At 41.0% G+C, this 14,695-nt stretch overlaps 1 protein-coding gene and 1 long non-coding RNA gene across 4 annotated transcripts in view; one reads left to right on the plus strand and one right to left on the minus strand.

Moving 5' to 3' along the window:
• Positions 1–14,695, plus strand: part of LOC111772926 (uncharacterized) — a 253,596-nt gene that overhangs the window by 223,723 nt on the left and 15,178 nt on the right. For 2 of the 3 annotated variants that reach the window (XM_070263999.1, XM_070263998.1), the window contains exon 8: positions 3,880–4,322. The gene's annotated coding sequence lies outside the window, so the exon portion shown is untranslated. Of the gene's footprint in view, positions 1–3,879; positions 4,323–14,695 lie in introns of those variants that run through there. The other variant, XM_070264000.1, reaches the window with a different exon arrangement.
• Positions 5,401–14,695, minus strand: part of LOC111772927 (uncharacterized) — a 64,115-nt gene continuing 54,820 nt past the window's right edge. Inside the window, exon 7 of the long non-coding RNA XR_002807082.2 lies at positions 5,401–5,552. This is a non-coding gene — a long non-coding RNA (uncharacterized lncRNA). The remainder of the gene's footprint in view (positions 5,553–14,695) is intronic.

Raw genomic sequence — 14,695 nt, forward strand, 5'->3', positions numbered from 1 at the left:
ACACCCACACACATGACACAATCAGAGAAAAAATGCTTTTTGTGTTGTTTTGTTTTGTTTTTACCAGGAGAGCAACACAGAATGAAAAATCCCTAAGTGTGAGATGATCCTGCAGGAAACCAGCGGCAATGGGCTGACTGGAGATTGCTTCTTGGACAAGATGGGCTTGGAGCCTTGTCTTGCTATCCAGATTGTAATATTCAACCTTTCCAACCATGATGCTTGTGGCCAGCTTAGACCTATCCCCCACCTTTTCGATCTAACATCTATGGAGAGGGAAGGCATGAAATCCCACCAGGCGGTCAGGACACTTCCTAGCCCACTGTGTTGACAAGATGCTTCTCTAATAAAGCAGATATGCAGGAGCCCATGGCCGTTGGCAACTGGGCAAGTGTCAGCTAAAGTTGGAGGCGCCAAAAGCACGGTGAACAAAAGAAGAGCGCTTTATGGTCCCCAGGAATCCCTCCCCCAAGGAACGGAGAAGAGCAGTAGACTTTCGGAAATTAAGAGTCATTGGCTTTGTAGCAAACAAAAGCAAAAAGGCTCTTTTCAAACATAGGTGTCATTTTTAGAAGAGGACAGAGCCAAAGCTGCCAAGAGTCTGTAAGCCCCGCAAATTCAAGCATGAAATGGATATTCAAGGATAGCTTGCCCACAAATGCAGAGCCGGGGACACAGAAGATGCTATGAAATTATCGGCTGCATGATACACAATGTAAGAAGGGATTAAAGTAATGTGCAGGCACCTTTCATTTTTAACAAGAATCATTAAAATATCCAGTTTCTACTTCATAAGGCTGTTTCCATGTTCCAGGCAACAGCTGGTCCCACTTTATTGCTGTGGGTACAGTGAGTTCTAGTAAATCCCGTGTAATAGATGTATTCATATGCTCTGTTCTTTTAACAATCTTCTTAATTAGGGTGCTGTCCTTCTAAGCAAAGCATTTATATAGTTATTTTATTGCATTTGAATACAGTGTTAGCTTCAATGGACTGAATATAATTTTATGGGTTTTTTAAAACATTGTTTTACAATGAAGGGAATTTATTTTATCATCAGTATGGAGTTATTCCCATGGATATTTAAAAGCCATTGGTACAGAGGTTTATGAATCTCTGTTGAGAAAGAAAGATCCTAAAGAGGTAGTAGACAGTTGTAGTTTGGCCACTTATTAGCTTAACTTTTTTGAACCTTAATGGTCTTATCTATTAAATAGGTCAATATCTTCCTTGCCTACCTCATAGAGTAATTGCAAACACCAAATAAAATGTTATACTTGAAAGGGCTTTATAAAGCATCAAGACTTAGGTGCATTTCAAGGGCCGTTACCCTCCCCATGGAAGCTCCTGACCTCACACCCTGTGTGGAGATAGTGCTGGTGCTTCAGTTGTAGAGGCATTAAGGTAGCCTTAGACTTTCAGGATGCATGGGTGAGGAACTGCAGAGAGAGCTCTGATTGTTTAGAAAAGATGATGGAAGATAACCAGAGCTGAGAGCCTCAGGCATTTTGGGACTGAGGGACAGCAGCGGACAGATGTGGGGTTGATTAGGTGCTAGCTATGGGTACCCACTGATACCTAAGTCTGTGTCTCCTCTCCATTATACCAAGTTATTTTCCAGGCCTCCACACATCCAGCCTCACCCAAAAACCCATTCTTACCTACATGAGCGTTCCAACAAACAATTCTTCATTTAAACAAAGGAATGTTCTGGAAAATTCTTTCTGTACCCTACAGCACTAAGGTTCCATTTATTGGGCTCAGATGTCCTAATCCTCCTTTACATGTTGACAAAGTGGAACTTGGCTGACTTCAGATTTCAGCTACCCATGCACATACAATTAGATATATCCTCAGCAAGGTAATTTTCAAATTTGAAAGACAAGGATTTGTGAAGCAGGCCCTAATGTCTTTTGAATAATACTACATCACCAGTACTCCAATATCAATCTACATCATTTTCTTTATCATTATGCATCATAGAAGCAATGGAATATTAGTTACCTTTCAAATCACAGGGTGAAATCCATTGTGTTGTCCGCAAAACATTCAATAAGAAAATTCAACTATTTTAAGCCCAGCTATTTTATCTACTTCTTTTAAATCTACCAAAGTTTCAGTGTATTCTCAAGTATATAAGGTTGGAGGCAGAAGTAGTCGAGTAGAAAGATCTGTGTTCGGAGTCAGAAAACATAGGTTTCAACCTATTTCTAAGAATTAGTAGCTGAAGAAATTTGAGCAGGTTACTCTATCTCTCTGGGCCTCAGTTTGCCAAGCTCTTAAAATGAACATGACGACATCGACTTTACAAGGCAAGGATCAAATGAGATACTGTGGATGAAAGAGCTTTGAAAAAATTGAAGTTAGAACCTTTCTTTATTATGTGTTGTAGTCATGGACAAATGTCCTTATTTATTGGTATCTCATTGATATTGGAAAATTTAAAATGTATTCTTACCTCAAATACTTATTTACAAACTCCTTAGCTGAAGATCCAGGTTAGAAGCTATCCTTTCCTCCTTGGCTCCCCTGCCCTCTTCTCTAGTTGTAATATTCATTTATTTTTTTCTTCTGCTTTTTCTCCCCAAATCTCCGGCAGTACATATTTGTATATTCTAGTTGTGGGTCCTTCTAGTTGTGGCATGTGGGATGCTGCCTCAGTGTGGCCTGACGAGCAGTGCCATGTCTGCGCCCAGGATCCGAACCAGCGAAACCCTGGGCCACCAAAGAGGAGCACACAAACTTAACCACTTGGCCAGGGAGCCAGCCCCCCTAGTTGTGATATTTAATTTAATTGTGGTCATGCCCTTCTTGGCTGACCTCTCAATTAAAGATCAAAGCACAGGGTCTCACTGCCAATTTTAAATCCATCTAACTGCTATCCAGATATTGAGGCTTTGTATATCCCAACGTGATCCTGAGAATCTAAGTCAGAGGAAGAGTAAAGGGAATGTGGGGCAGTCTTGGAGCTCTGCGTGAATGAAGAAGAAGGTACAAGGGCTACAGCAAAGTGTAAAGACCGAGTGATTTTCCAAATCACAGTCTTCCTGAGTCCCAGGGTCCATTTGCCTATACAAGTCTAAAACTGAATACCAAACTCTTTCTTTTAATCTGATGGAGGGTGAAAGAAATGTTAATCTATTGATAAGTCTAGGAGGTAAGTAGAAAACAATGTGAAAGCATAGTTTCTATCAAATGAGACCTACTGTAGGCTAAGTATCTGTTGGGGTTTGTGGGGAGCCAATAATTAGCACCATTTTTTCTTGCCCATGCTCTGAACCAATTGAGAATTAAAACGAGAGGTCAAGGTAGGCAGAGAACCAAAACATCAACTTTATTATTGATAATGTTAAGAACGAGGCTAATAACTGTAAGTTAGTGGGCTTCCTAATACTTTCTAATATTTAAGAGCATGCTTTATATCTACAAGCAAATGAGCCTCCTCTCCTGTGGACTTACTCCATGTCTGAGAGCAATAGTGACTTATGCTCTCTGCAAGTGGGCTCCCTCCCAGGAGAAAGAGAAGGAGGAGCTCAGGAATGCAAGCCCAGAACCTCCTTTCTAACTTGCCCTGAGGAGGAATAAGAGATGAAGAGCAGAGAAAACCCCAGAATGTTATGCTAGTGGAAGTCCTTCCACACAGGCTGAAACATCAACTCTGGGAAAAGAAGCATTCCTCTATAATAGATCGACCTTCTTTCAGCCTGAAAGTAAATTCCTGTAAGAGGAGTTAACTCTGAAATCCAGAATATCACACAACTGTGCTTCTTAAAGATGATGACTTGGATGAAACATCCATATTTTAAGAATACTTATATACTGCAAAATATTTGGCTGCCACATGTTTCTTCTCCTTTCTTACAGTGCTTTCTTCTCTAGGCTATCTATCCTGCTAATTATAAAATCATCCATTACCTCGAGTCTAATAAGACAACAGTTGAAGAGCAATTGAAAACACAGAGATTGAGCAATGGCTGGTTTCCAGAACACAAAATCGACGCTACGAAACACTTTGCAAGATGGCATATTTCTTTTCTCCCTCAGCCTGGATTACTTCTTAGTGTTCCTAATTCTGCTGGCAAGAGTCCTGTTGAATTCAGGAAAACCATATGAAACCCATCCTGGGCGTTGCCAAAATAAATTGTTAATCATATCAGATGTAGCACCAAAGAGTGTTCCATCATAGTCAATTTTCTGTTTTGTAACTGTCCCCTTGGCTTCATTCAGGATCTGCCAAGAGGAAAGGAAGCCCATATTGTACATGCCACATCTCATTATCCACTGGAGGAGAGAGGACGGTGGGGAATGCTCATGGGGTCAAGGTGAGTGTACTCCTAACAGTAATAAGAGATGTTTATTACAGCCCAATTTCAAATATCCCTCTGGGGATATAAAGAGTTTGGGATCCACTACTATATGCATTACAGCTTGAGAGTATGAGAATCTCTTGAAGGTTCAATTTTCACAGAGTGGGGATGACCAGCAGGATTTCTGCCTGAGTGTTTCAAAAACGGCTTCTTTAAATACAAAGGTTGTATTAAATGACTGCAATTGTTTCCACTATCTGGTTCTATTAAATGGAACCAGCTCACCTGGCACTTAGTTATCTGGACTATTGCGTATTTCTCCATTATAGGAGAAAGAAAGAAGCAAATGACAACCAGGGTAGAAAGATCCAGATATTTTTTTTCTAATGGATCAAAAGCAGAATAGATCAGCAAAAACCAAAATCTGTCCTAGGGTAGCTCACATAGACACATCTCACCTAATCTCAATAGGCTTTTGGAAAACAAATTGAATCCCTTTGAATTGAATCTGCACCCCCACCACATACAGAGTATTCTACAGGTGTTAAAATGAGCACGCTGGGGGCTATGCGGGTCCTGACCATTAATTATGGTGTAGGACTTCTCTATTTACCAAGACAAGAAATGGACTGATAAGAAGGGGATTTTGTCCAGGCCTCAGATACACAGATAAATAAATTCTTCATCCTTCTTTGGGCTTCCATTTAACCAAATAGAACAGTTCAACTGCTTTGCAAAATAAAACACAAAGATTGCTGTGCTGTCATTCTTAAAAGCATGCCAGTTCTGGTGGCTCCCATCATACCTACTTCTAGATATACATTTTGATTTCTGTCTTAATAAGGCAAGTTCTATTCACCAAGCTTCATTTCCCATGACTCATTTAAACAGGGATTTATGCATGCTGATTTGTTCCAGTTTAGGCATCTCACTGCTCTTCTGAATTTGGACATGCACCTTACCTGAGCAGGGATCATGAGTGTAAGTCTAAAGTAGAATTGTCATGTTAGAAAATTTCTGACACTCTACGAAGTCAATTTAAGCTTACTGGCATACCCAGGGATTGGAGATATGACACCTGGAGGTGGTTAGCTGTTGTGTGAGGAGGAATTTATTTAGCAAACCCCAAAGGAAAATGCATCCCAGCAAAGGAGTGTGGATGGATACCACTTGGCTGTACTTTCACTGTGAAATTTCCGAATCTGAACTTTCAATCCACCAGCTCGGGTTCCAGCAATGGAGTTCCTGTGTGTGGAGGAGAGGAGGGAGAGAATAGACGGTGGACATTTTTCTGTGGAGAAGTTAAAAACAATAATAAAGCCGACAAAGAGATGGGCTACTTTGTATTATTACCATGTCCTGGACACTTCTCAACAATGTCAGAGATAAAATACATTTTCTCAAAAAGATCTTCCATTGGTTTAAGTTCTATACAAGTATTGCCATTACTGTTGAGTTTATAATATACAGGTAAGTCTCAAATTAGCACATTTTGCTGCTTATCCTTTAATGAACACTGTATTCTGCAGGGAAGTTAAATTGCAGAGCTCCCAGTGGTCAGCTGCCCTGACACACCAGATACAGCTACATGCACTATTTTGAAAGTCAGTCCATGGTTCAAAGAGTTGCAGATCCCTTTGGATGCAGTTCTGTCTCCACTCCCTGTGGCACAAAGTTCACTAAAAGAAAAATTTCACTGTTTGTGTCTCTCTCTAGCCATTATGCTTATTCATTTAATTTCATGATTTTCCCTGAAAATAATTTGCATTTGGGGAGGATGAGTCTTAAAAGATGACCCGTTCTGGGTATCAAATACACTAGGTATACCACTGGGTTCCAGGCAAAAATACACAGTGTTTCTATTCTGAAAAAGTACAAAAAGTGATCAAGGGGAAATAATGGTTTATTTGTGGATGAATATATGAATGGACAAATTCTGCTCCATTATAGCTTTTGAAGTAGCTTTTAAGAAAGATCTACAAAAAGGAGCAAAATGAAAACAAAACACAACAACTACAGGCAATTCAAGTTAGAATGAGGAGGCAGACTGGGGTAAAGAAGAGGAGCACATACGCATACTGTGAGTCTTCTGTGATTGCAAAGACTAAGCCTGTACTTTGGTTCTGAGCTTCCTGGTGGTCAGAGTGAATATGCAAGGGAAACCATATGCAATGACTGAAGTAATATAAGGTGACAGAGGCAAAGGAGCATTGACTGCAAGTACTCAACAAGCGTGTCCCTGGAGGTCCTACGATCCATAATCTGTGATCAAAGCTATGGATAATTAAGGCTAATTAATGAATAATTACAATAAAATGCAAAAATGTTGCTAGTGGTTCATACAGAATGGCCTGCTATCTGCAGGAGTTTGCTAACTTGATCGCAGAGTGAGAAGAAACCGAGAAGGGCTTGCAGACAAAGGGTATGGGCTATTCAAAAGTGCCGAGGAATCAAAGAAGACGCGAGTTTGAGAAGTACGAGCACTTCAGTGTGACTGGAATGGAGCACATAATTCAGGGTGCAGCAAGACTTGAGGCTGGGAGGCAGCATCCAGCTTTTGAAGGACAGCAGCCTAGCCAAACTATGGCCCTCGGGGCAATCTGGCTCCCTGTCTGTTTTTGTAAATAAAGTGTTATTGGAACATAGTCATGCCCACTCTTTTACATATTGCCAATGGCTGCTTTCTCATTCATTACTATGGCAAGGTTGAGTAGTGGACAGAGACCACATGGCCAGCCTAAAATCTTTACCATCTGGTCCTTTACAGAAAAAGTTTGGCAACATCTGATCTAGAACATACTAAGGCGTTTGAAGTTTATCCTATAGGTTAAAGGGAAACAGTGAAGGATTTTTAAAAGTTAGGAGAACTAGCAGGGTGCTCTTGGCAAGTCTACTTCACAAATACTAGTCTCAGTTCCTTAAAGGTAAAAATGATTTGACGTGCCCCCAAACCCATACACCTCAGGGAAGACAATGTCCTAGCAGAGTGCACGCAGGAGTTTCAAAGAAGAGTTGATTGTGTACCAATCTGCTTTAGATAATGAACTATTTAGTCACTGACTTCCCAAGCAGGGCAGATTTTTTTTTTTTTTTTAAGATTATGATAGATTACAACCTTGTGAGATTTCAGTTGTACATTATTGTTAGTAATGTTGTGGGTACACCACTTCACCCCTTGTGCCCTCCCCCCACCTCCCCTTGTCCCTGGTAACCACCGATCAGTTCTCCATGTCTATATGTTAACTTCTACCTATAAGTGGGGTCATATAGAGTTCATCTTTCTCTGTCTGGCTTATTTCACTTAACATAATACCCTCAAGGTCCATCCATGTTGATGCGAATGGAGCAATTTGGTCCTTTTTTATGGCTGAGTAGTATTCCATTGTGTATATATACCATATCTTCTTTATCCAGTCATCAGTTTCTGGGCATGTAGGTTGGTTCCACATCTTGGCTATTGTAAATAATGCTGCAATGAACATAGGGGTGCATGGGATTCTTGGGATTGCTGATTTCAGGTTCTTAGGCTAGATACCCAGTAGTGGGATAGCTGGGTCATAGGGTATTTCTATTTTTAACTTTTTGAGAAATCTCCATACTGTTTTCCATAGTGGCTGCACTAGTTTGCATTCCCACCAACAGTGTATGAGGGTTCCTTTTTCTCTCCAACATTTGTCACTTTTGGTTTTGGATATTTTTGCCAATCTAACGGGTGTAAGGTGATATCTTAGTGTAGTTTTGATTTGCATTTCCCTGATGATTAGCGATGATGAACATCTTTTCATGTGTCTCTTGGCCATACTTATGTCTTCTTTGGAGAAATGTCTGTTCATGTCCTCTGCCCATTTTTTGATCGCTTTGTTTGTTTTTTTGTTGTTAAGCTGTGTGAGTTCTTTGTATATTATGGATATTAATCCCTTGTCGGATAAGTAGCTTGTAAATATTTTTTCCCAATTAGTGGGCTGTTTTTTTGTTTCAATCCTGTTTTCCCTTGCTTTGAAGAAACTCTTTAGTCTGATGAAGTCCCATTTGTTTATTCTTTCTATTGTTTCCCTCATCTGAGGAGTTACAGTGTCCGAAAAGATTCTTTTGAAACTTATGTCAAAGAGTGTACTGCCTATATTCTCTTCTAGAAGACTTATTGTTTCAGGCCTAATCTTTAAGTCTTTGATCCATTTTGAGTTTATTTTTGTGAATGGTGAAAAAGAATGATCGATTTTCATTCTTTTACATGTGGCTGTCCAGTTTTCCCAACACCATTTGTTGAAGAGACTTTCCAAGCAGAGCAGATTTTCAAAGCTTCAAATCTTCCAAGATTTGAATCGGGAGCAAGTTATCCACCAGCCTTCAGTTGAGACAGGCTCCAGGCAACCACATAAGTAGCTGAGATACTTTATTTGCTTAAGAGAATCATTTTGTGTGGCATCCGCATGTTCACGAGGCATATAGCATAGCGGTTAGAAGCACAGCAGTGGGGTCCGCTTCTCAGTCAAAGCCACCTATCAGCCATGTACCTTCAGAGGCAAGGCTCAGTTTCCTCATCTGTCAAATGCGGATAATAATAGCAGCAACCCTATAAAAAGGTTGTTGTGAAGATTAATGAGTTACACAGTTTCTATCACACAGTAAGTGCTCAATAAATATTCGTCATTCCTATTATAGGAAGCAGTTAGCTGGAGTTGAATCCTGGCTTTAGACATGACATTACATTATATGACATTACTTTACATTATATCTCACCACGTGACTTGCACATTTGAAAGTAAAATGAGAGATTCTCTTCTGTTCCGGCTACTTGACAGCTATAGAAACAAGGAAGTGGCTACAAACCACCAGAGAATGGGGTAGAAAACTGATATTTGAAAATAAAAGATAAATCTTTTTTTGATCGAAGACCCAGCTCCCAGTATTTGTCAGTTATATTAGTTCCCTAGGTCTTTAATAAACATTACCACAAACTGGGTGGCTTAAATCAATAGAAGTTTATTCTTTCACAGTTCAGGAGGCTGGAAGTCTGAAATCAAGGTGTTGGTTGGGCCCTACTCCCTCTAGGGGAGGAGGGGCTTGGGGGGAATCCTTCCTTGCCTGTTCCAGTTTCTGGTGGCTCCCAGCAATCCTTGGCATTCCTTGGCTTGTAGCTGCATCACTCCAATTTCCTCCTCTGTGGTCACATGACCTTATTCCCTGTGTGTATCTCTGTGTCTTCACACGACCTTCTTATAAGAATATCAGTTGGGAGCGGCCCCCTGGCCCAATGGTTAAGTTCTTGTGCTCCCCTTGGCGGCCCAGGGTTTCACTGGCCCAGGGTTTCACTGCTTGGGATCCTGGGTGCAGACACGGCACCACTCATCAAGCCGAGCTGAGGTCACATCCCACATAGCAGAATCAGAGGCACTCACAGCAAGAAGAGACAACTGTGTCCTGGGGGGACTTTGGGGAGAAGAAGAAGAAGAAAAAAAAGAAGATTGGCAACAGATAGGTCAGGCGCCAATCTTTAAAAAAAAAAGAAGAATACTAGTCGTTGGATTTAGGACATTCCCTAATCCAGTATGACCTCATCTTATGAATTATACATGGAAAGATCCTGCTTCTGGATAAGGTCACATTCTGAGGTTCTGGGTGGACGTGAATTTTGGGGGCCACTATCTAACCCAGTACAGTTATTTATGGTCACATTTTCCCAACCATAGCTTCAGGTCATCACTATCTTTTATATACTAGTCTTCTGATGTTGGCACCCTCTTGCTCTTGACTACACCTTGAAGCATAGCCACCTCTACAAGAGAAAGCTTCAGAAGCCCAGTTCTTCATTGCTTCACCTCTTCCTTGGCAAAGCAGAACACGAGTGGATAATTCTTTGCCTTGGGGCTATGCTTTGTCACTGGAACAATTTCCATTGGAAAATGTAATATTTTCTCCTAGAAAATACATTTCAAGTTGCAAACAATCAATTTAGAAACTATCTTAGGAATGCTGTCAGCTCGATGTTGAGAAATGCCTGCATCGTTAATAAGACATCAAGCGGGGTTTTGGACTGTCATCAGAGCCACAGCGGGAATCCAACTCTGCCATAATCCCTCCAGACATTGCTGGCTGTTTTATTTTGAAGAAATGAGTATCATTATTGGATGCAAAAATTTTATTTTGGGCAGACATATAAAATCAGTCCGTTTATTAGACAAGATTATAACTTACATGCCAAGAATTTAAATATTAGATTTTTTAGTGTGGGTTCTTCTAAAATCAGAGCCTGTGGCAAGGTCTTTGGTCTAGGTAGTTTATTTAGGGGGTGATCCTGAGAAGTAGGAGTGAGGGAGCAAGGAGAGTGAGAGAGACAGACAGAAGGAAAACCCAAAATGAGATGCACACTCGAGGTCACTGCTGTGTGCAATGGAAGCTTAGTCCTCTAGGACTTTGCAGAATTGTAGAGAACACCTCCCCCAAATCCTCCCATTGAAAGACTGGAAGCTGGGGCATCCCCCTACCTCCTTCTCACCATCAGATGAGGACTGCCTCTGGGCCATTATCTCCTTCACACTTCTGACGTGTACCTACCTGGGAGCAGGCGCTGGGGCAGAACGTGCTTAAGACAGGTGCTGGCCGTATGTGATGAGAGTCTTCTCACCCACAGCTATAGCTTCAATCAGAGGTGGGGCCAAGGGAAGGTGACACAGGCACCAGAAGCATCTGCTATATTAGAATTCCTTCTTTCCATCAAGGACATGATCTTCATTGTGGTCATCACGTAAAAGCTAACTACCCTATGAATTAGGAATGGCACATTGCATATTCCTTTTACAAATAAAATGTAATTAAGATATTGTAACTTGAACATAATTTTGTAACATTGTATCAGCTAGGAGCAAGCAAGACTCTCATAGAAGTTTCTTAGCAAACTTGCCATCACATCTCAATAGCCAGAGTGTACCCATGTCCCTTCCCAGGAAAGGAGTCACCACATAAATCAGTCAGAATATTCCATCATTGATCTCCGAAGCGGAGATAAAGAAGATGACAAAGCAGGAAAGGAGCTTCTTTGAAAGATATTGGCTGTAACTCACTAATCAGTCTTAGCACCATCAAAAGGAGGATCAGGCAATGTGTATTTTATGACGTGATGTAGTACAAGTGCCTAGCATCTCCTATGAAGTATTCCTGCAAAACCTGAAATTGAACCTGAATGTTATCAAGTCTTCAGATCCAACTATCAGTTTAAAGGGAATACTGGGAGTAGAGGAACTAGCTAAACAATACCATCAGGGGAAAACCAGCTAAATCCAGGATAAGGACATTCTGTGGGATGAATGATCCAGTTTTCCCAACAAATCTGTGGCATGAAAAAAACATGGAGGGAGGGAGACTGCTGGAACAAAAGAGATTTAAGAGACATGACAATCAAAGGCAATAATGTGAGCTATTTTAGATCCTGATTCAAACAAGCCAACCATGAAATAACATTGCGACAAGGGAAATTCACATATGAACTGGATATTAAATGATATTAAGGACATTAGATGCTATTAATTCTTGCGGGTAACAATGGCATGGTGAGGTATTTATGAGAGAAATGACATGATGCCTGGTATTTTCTTTAAAATGCTCTAGGGAAAAAAAGTGGTGGAAGGGGATATGTAAAACAAGATTGATAAAATTGTTGATAATTTTTGAAGATGGGGATGTGTGCACCGGAGTTCATTTTACAATACCCTCCACTTCTGTCTACCTTTTTAAATTTCTATAATACATCATAAAAAATTAAACAAATACTGGTAGCTCACGGTATTTTTGAGGAGGGCCTAAGAACTAGACTCAAAGGTAAGCTCCCAACATCCAATTCTCCAAACTACACCCCAGAACCGGCCTGCCAGGAGACAGCCCCAGTGGCTCCACCCCACTGAGCACCAGAGCAAACTACTGCCCCCACTTGTGCCTCCTCTGCACCAGGAACTTGTCTTTGAAACCACAGAGAAACTGGTGTTTCTGACACTACTGCCACTGAAAGCCAAGACATCTCAATTAGGCCACTGAGCAGCAAAAGATGGAAACTCCACACACAGCCTGTCTCCTCACACTGCTCACTTCTGAGTTGAAGTCTTACAGGTGCATCTGATGGGTGGAGTCTATATTGTGTCCTAGCTGCAAGGGAGTCTGAATTTCAGTTCTGGCTTATACATTAGCAAGACAGAATTTATAATACAGTCATGTGCTGCCTTACGACATGTCAGTCAACAGCAGACTGCATATGCAACAGTGGTCCCATAATATTAGTACCACAGAGTCTAGGTGTGTAGCACGCTATACCATCTAGGTTTGTGTAAGTACATTCTATGATGTTCGCACGACAAAATCCTCTAACGATGCATTTCTCAGAATGTACCCCTGTCATTAGGTGGTGAATGACTGCAGCAGCATGTAGCATGTCCCAATTTTCCCCAAATATAGAAAGGTTATCCAAAAGACGATAGGCAGCCATGTCTGGAACAGATATCCACTATTTACTATGCCACAGTCACCATAGGTCAATTAAGATTTGCCCCTTGGGCCAGAGACTGACCCAGCCATCCCTGAAATATATGGATACCCCATTCCTGACTAATATAGAGTTCTGATGGCAAGGAAGAAAAGAGCAAAGGCAAGGAAGGCCATGCAGGGGATGGCTATGGGAAGGTACCCCACAGTGAGTGCCACAGATGTCAATGCATCAGCATGATACATATGAAAGTGACCCACTTTGGAAATCAGATTTCTATGCTACTGTATCGCTTTGTGTTATTTACTTGACTTCTCTGTCCTCAGGTCAAATAGCAGAGCTGGTTTAGATCAGTGGTCTTCCTCCCTCTCTCCCTTCTTCCCTTCCTTCCTTCTTTCCTTCCTTCCTTCCTGCCTTCCTACCTTCCTTCCTTCCTCCCCTCCACCTCTGAGGAAACTTAGGGAGCTCCACAGACTTTTCAAAAATTGCTGGACTAAGTGATATTTTACTGTTTTTTTCCCCAGTTTTATTCAGTGACTCCCCCTTGGACCACTTTATATTCCATACTTTGTTTTATATAAGTAGAGTAAAGTTTTCTATGAGAAGAGTAAAATAGACTAGGGGTCATAGCATAACTTGATCCAATAGTAAATTGGACATGGCTCAATTTACTCTGTCCCCACATTGTTTCCTGTGATGAATCATTTGTCTAGATCTCAGTTTTTCAGTCAGATGTTTGGGTCCCCAAGTTGTCAGGGTGTAGATCACATACATGCTCTGTTCAAGCTCTCAAATTAGAAACTGCTTAGGGAAGAGACTCTATCTTATTCCTCTTCATGTCTGTCAGTCTCCCAAAATGCCCTGCACAGAAACGATGCCTAGGAAATGTTGGCAGGTTATTTGATGATATACAAATGCAATTTTAATGTTCTGGGCAGTTTATATCCTCATAAATTGTCACTAGTACACTGGAGACTGAGCAGGGAGTGGGTTCTTTGGGGCTACAGGAGCACAGGGAGGGTCCTCACTTGAGGCCACTGACACGTGGAAGCCTTTTCAACACTCCTGAGGTGGGAAGTAAAGCTGCATCTCTTACCATCTCCCCCACCTCCCACCCTATCCCTTGGAACACTGGTTTTTAAACTCTTCCACCTATTTTCCCAGGTCATTTTCTTTTTGCTCCACCCACCTTCCATGAGAGGCCCAGGATAAGTCCTAGTTGGAATCAATGCAAAATTACATGGACAAAATTCAAAGAGAGGTTCTTCATCACTAGTGTTGATATGGCTAGCATTTTTCTTACAAGAATCAACCTGTCAGAAGAATTATGATGCCATGATGTCTCTTTGATGATCTTGCCCATCATAAAGAAGGGAGCAAAGGTTAAAAAAAACTACCTAACGTTCTGCAACAGGTGGTCCTTTCAAACACAATTCATTTCACACAGTATTCATCTGTTCTTGTAGTTGCCACAGACAAAGTAGCTTGTTAGTCCATCGTGTCTCTCCTCAGCCTTTCAAATCACATTGTGTTTCAGCAGGAAAATGTGTTTCAGTAGGAAAAGAGCTGAACCTTACTCTCTCCTATAAATTGTGTAATTGGAAAGCAATAAATTTAAAGATCTAAAAGGAAAAGAATAAAGACAGCGTCAAACAATGACTTTCTCTAATTAGTAACCATTTATGTCTCCCATTTGGTAAAGTGCTTTGCAAATGTAGTCACCTTTTAGTTTAAAGCATATTCATTTTGTGAGTAGAATACGATTTCATTTGTGAGAATGAGAATTAAGTGTGGCTTTTAATCAGCCTGGAGCTGTTTAGTACTAGGAGCTATTTAGCACTCCAGGAGCTCTAAAAATTATAGCTGTACCATGAAGAGTTTATTTGCTACAGTAGTTCAAAAATCTGATACCACTATA

Source organism: Equus caballus, chromosome 3 (assembly GCF_041296265.1).
Source record: "Equus caballus isolate H_3958 breed thoroughbred chromosome 3, TB-T2T, whole genome shotgun sequence".
Lineage (NCBI taxonomy): Eukaryota > Metazoa > Chordata > Mammalia > Perissodactyla > Equidae > Equus > Equus caballus.